Here is a 5,486-nt window from a genome sequence, read left to right as displayed (position 1 = left end):
AAAGTCGTTACTGCTAAGAACTATAGGAATACTTGGCTCAGTAGAGCTGTGACCTTCCGTTAGCCTGGCTACAGTGCTTGTATTCTTGGTTGATGCAGTACATAGAGTTGGGCGCCCCAGAGAGGAAAATTTAATACAATTCAACATGCGTACCTTCAGGTGCAAGATTTCAAAGGACTCACGCAATGCTGAAGTTATGAAGAAGCTGAATCTCTGTATTGCCGAGGGCCTGACAAGCTCCGAGAGAGAATGCAGAAACAAACTGTGGCCCCTGGCTGAGCAGGCTCGGAAGGACGGAAAGAAAACCAGATGGCAAGGTCCAGTGGTCTTCATTGACGGGGGGGAATTTGTTGCATTAATCTACGTCCAGTATAGTTGTCTAGGTGCCACGCAAGTAATTGTTTGACAAGTAGACATTGAAGTAGCCTGACGTTAATAAAGCCTTTAGAAAGTTCAACGTCTGTTTTTTGTATATTTGGTATTGGTACTCCCAGTATTTGGGGTGTTTCTAATCACTACCAAAGGTTAAGGATTCCTATTAGGTCTTATCTTCTGTTTCTTAGTTGTAGGCATCAATCTTGTTTTATTTCACCTTTTTCCCTATTTATTTATTTATTTATACATCATTTACTAATTGTATGGCAAATTATAATTTAATTAACCTTTATCCTGTGACCCTAAGGTCATTTTTACAGTTCATTGTCCATCTGGATTTATTTTATAAAAAAGCTTGTAAAAAATCAACCCTGTTTTCTACAGTCAAGATATGAACATCATTTTTTTTCCGGACAAACTGGGTTATTAGAATATTTGGGTTGCATTGAGGTCACTTGAATGTTAAAAATGGTTGTAGGACTTTAAAGACAAATAAATAAAACAATAAATGAATAAAACGGAAAATGAATCTTCCAGATATGTATTTATATCACAGACAGAGCAGTAAAACCTAAGCCTTTTTCTTCTCTAAAACACTTCTCATGTTTAAAAAACATTATAACTCAAATGAAGCACATACTATTTACATTTCTTCAAAATAGGCCCAATATATGCCAAATCTCAAACCAGTGGGGCCATTTTCCTCTGTAGATATCTATCTTGTGCACTACAGCATCTTTGATCGCAAAGTAGACTAGTGTGAGTGCTCAGAGGGCACTATTCATCCTCCATACTATGTGTGTGACGTTATCAATACTCCATACACTGTGAGCGACGTTGTCTCCCATATATGGGCAGGCTGCTTCCGTAAACACACAGAGAGCGGACACGGAGCAGGCAGCTAGCGGCCTAAATGAGCAAAAACGCGATGAATTATGGAAATAAAGTGGATAAATCTTGGATGTTACGATTTGCATTTAATGCTCAACGACCCCGAAAAAGGCTGGAAGTTCCAGGATGGATAGAAAATCACTTGTAGAGGCTAGAAGGACCCGGAAAAGACCTCCGTAACCACTAACTCTTAGCTTTTAGACGCAACTTTTGGTGAGTTTCTATCTTATATGGTTGTTAAATGATTAGACTATGAATCAGAGGTGCTGCATGTGGGCGAGTCTCTCGGGTTCAGGGGGGTTGTCTCTTAGGCTGAATCCCATTCCTTCGTCTTAGGCTGAATCCCATTTCCCCGTCTTACCCCTACCCCTTGGCCCTTACCCCTACCCCTTGGCCCTTGAAACCAAGGGGTAGGGGTAAGGGGTGAAAACATACCCCTATGAAATGGGACACCACTTGGTGACATCACCATAGAGTACTGATCACAAAGTTCCAAGATGCCGTCTCTGTCTGTTGATTGTGTGGGTTTGGACAACAGTGTGTGCTGTATATTTTATAGTTATTTTAGGTTCACTTTGGTAGTGCAGAGGCAGATGTTCTTATCTGTGTAGTAGTTAGGTCTGTTTGCAATACAAATGTGTATACACATGCATCATGTGTACATATACATACATATACACCCTGTATACATGGTGTGTTGTATATCTGTTTCAGTTATCACCGTTATGAATGTAATTGATGTTCACAAAAACATTTTGTTGACAAATACTGTCTTTATTGGTGATAAATTGAACATAACAGGCAAAAACGTTACATAAAATTATGTTACAGAACCATTATCAACTATAAGAACCATAACTAACATGTCGCACACATAAAAAGGCTTCATATGTGTAAAACTAAAAAAATACACACAAGACCACAAACAAACAAATTAACTACAGCTGTTCTGATATTCCAGACCAGTCTGAAGCCTTTTGGACAGTAACCCCCCGCCTCACATTTCATCAGTGTCCCATATCAAAACCAACAACAATATACAAGTGCATGAACAATGAACAGGAATTAATTACAAATTATTACAATAATAAAGTAGGCTACCAATGCAATAATGAATGGGTGCAACATGAACATATGAATTAGGAAACGTCTGCTCGTTTTCAGCCCCAAAGTGTTCGTTATTGCATTCGTTATTGCATTTGTGCTGTATTATTTTAATAAGTTGTAATTAATTTCTGTTCATTGTTTATGCACTTGTATATTGTTGTTTGTTTTGATACGGGACACTGATGAAATGTGAGGGGGGGGGGGGGGGTGTTACTGGCCAACAGGCTTCAGACAGGGCTGGAATATCAGAACAGCTGATATGTGTGTATTTTTTTAGTTTTACACATATGAGGGCGTTTTTATGTGTGTGACATGTTAGTTATGGTTCTAATAGTTGATAATGGTTCTGTAACATCATTTTATGTAATGTTTTTGCCTGTTATGTTTAATTTACCAGCAATACAGACAGATTTTTGTTAATAAAATGTTTTTCTGAACATCAATGACATTCAAAACGGTGATAACTGAAACAGACATACAACACACCATGTGTACATTGTGTATATGTATGTATACATGATACATGTGTACACACACATGTATTGCAAACAGACCTAAGTACCACACAGATAACATCTGCCTCTGCACCACCAAAGTGAACATAAAATAACTATAAAATATATAAATATATAAATGCATGACACTGTTGTCAAAACCCACACAGTTGACAGAGACGCCATCATGGAAGTTTGTGATCAATACTGTATGGTGATGTAACCAAGTGGTGTCCCATTTCATAGAGGTATGTTTTCACCCCTACCCCTCACCCCTTGGTTTCAAGGGCCAAGGGGTAGGGGTAAGACAGCAAAATGGGATTCAGCCTTAATGTCAAAGGGTTACGGAACATCTCTAAAAGAAGAAAAGACTCACTCATGTGATAATGATAGGAAATTCTTGAAAAGTCAATGGGGGGATCAGATTTACTTAAGTCATGCTTCTAATCACTCAGCAGGAGGAGCTATTTTGTTTATTAAATTTAAAGGAGATGTGGTAGAATCCCACCTTTCTAAAGAGGGTAGATGGACTACTCTGGTTCTTAAATGAATAATGTGTTTTTGGTGTTAACTAATATATATGGACGTAAAAACAAAGCTTTGGCAAAAACCATGTTTACCCAAATAGTAGGAGAGTTAAAAAAAGATGAAGGAAAAATACAAAGATGTTCATTTAATTATTGGTGGTGACTTAAATGATGCAGCAGATGATCAGATGGATAGATTACCAGCGAAGATCTCCCCTAACTCAAAATTTAAACCTATATCACATTTGTGTGAACAACTGGGTGTTATTGAACTGTTGGGTCCTTGTAAATTCTGGAGTGTGGTCTAGACCTACTCTATCTGTAAAGTGTCTTGAGGTAACTCTTGTCATGAATTGATACTATGAATAAAATGCTCCACTGGTTGGTCCAAGATGGCGACCTGTGCAGGCGTCTTATTCTGAGACTCTGACCGAGTACCACTGATATAAATTGACTTTTTGAGACTATGTCATCGATAAACGAAGGAGTGGATCATTGCTCTTGCTTCTTGTAAATTCATATGCCCGAACAAAATAACTTTAGATGATTTATTTTAGTGAAATACCAACTATCTTACAAACTGTTAAGTGTTAGCCAAAGTTTTGCTAGCTAAACCAGGACACGTGCGCATTGCGCTTTGAACTAAAATCTTGCTAACAAACAGGACACCTATGCTAAGATGGCAAAGAGAGACGCCAAGAATATGAAAAAAGGAGGCCTGATAATGGATGTGAATGTCGAAGATTCGTTCTCTGGATTATGTACACCTCTTCCTGATACTCCCACGAAAAGCCCAATTCCCAAGAAGGTCTGCACCAAAGAAATGGAGACGATATCAAACGCTGACATCCTGAAAGCCATTAATGGCTTAAATGACCGTTTTTTGATGTTTGAAGAAATGATAATGAAAAATACAGCATTAAAGTGCAGGAAAATGTAAAAGGGCTGGAATTCCAATGGAAAGGTACGGAGGACACAGTGAAGAAGATGAGAGACGAGATAACAGTCCTGAGAGAGAAACTACAAGATTTTGAGCGGTACAGTAGGAGATGGAATCTTCGTCTTTTGCATCTTCCAGAAAGCAGCAACGAGGATGTGAGGAAGGAGGTGTTGGAGATTATCGCTGAAATCATCCCAGAGGAAAAGAGCAAGCTTGGATTCATGGTGGAAACCATGCACAGGGTTGGATGTCTGAGAGAGGATAAAAGCACTCGACCCTTCATCATTCAGTTCACCATGCACACTTTCAGATTTAAAGTGTGGAGAGCCTCCCTCAACGCTGATGTCATGAAGAGAAAGAACCTCCGGATGACTGAGGATTTAACCCAAGAGGAGAGACTGTGCAGAAATAAACTGTGGCCCCTTGTGAAGCAAGCGCGCGAAGACGGAAAGAAAACTAAATGGCAGGGTCCTGCTGTCATCATCAACGGTGTGAGACACACTGCACAACTGGTTATACTTCTGTTAATGTGAGCTACAATGCTGACATTGCTTGACTTCTTGTAACATGAGGCAAAATACTCAAGTTAAATTCAATGCCCTTTTTTATGGGTTATTTTGTTATCCTTATACATAATTAAAAGGGCAATGCTCACTCCAATAGTTAAAACTAAAAACATTTTAGGAGTTTTTCGAGGTACTCGTGTTCAGAGCTTTCCACCTGAAGGTAAGCTAATCTGAAAGTTTCTATATCAGAGTATCTTTTTCTTAACTAGTTCCTTTAACCTTAACAGACATCCAGCTCATTCTTTTTTAGTTTATTATGACAGATTTAGTTTTTAGTTCCTTAAAAGTAATATCTTTTAATGTAAGGGGTATTCCTGACAGTATCAAAAGGAAATCAATTTTTTTATTTAGTAGACGAAAAAATGCTGATTTGATTTTTTACAAGAGACTCACTCGGTGGACAGTGATGTGAAATTTTGGAAAGCTCAATGGGGCGATACGTGTTATTTTTGTCATGCATCTCAACATTCTGGAGGTGTCGCCATTTTACTTAATAATTTTAAAGGAGATATACACTCACCGGCCACTTTATTAGGAACACCTGTCCAACTGCTCGTTAACACTTAATTTCTAAGCAGCCAATCAC

Source organism: Etheostoma cragini, chromosome 1, assembly GCF_013103735.1.
Source record: "Etheostoma cragini isolate CJK2018 chromosome 1, CSU_Ecrag_1.0, whole genome shotgun sequence".
In the NCBI taxonomy this organism is placed as follows: Eukaryota; Metazoa; Chordata; class Actinopteri; order Perciformes; family Percidae; genus Etheostoma; species Etheostoma cragini.
This window is presented reverse-complemented; position numbering follows the sequence as displayed.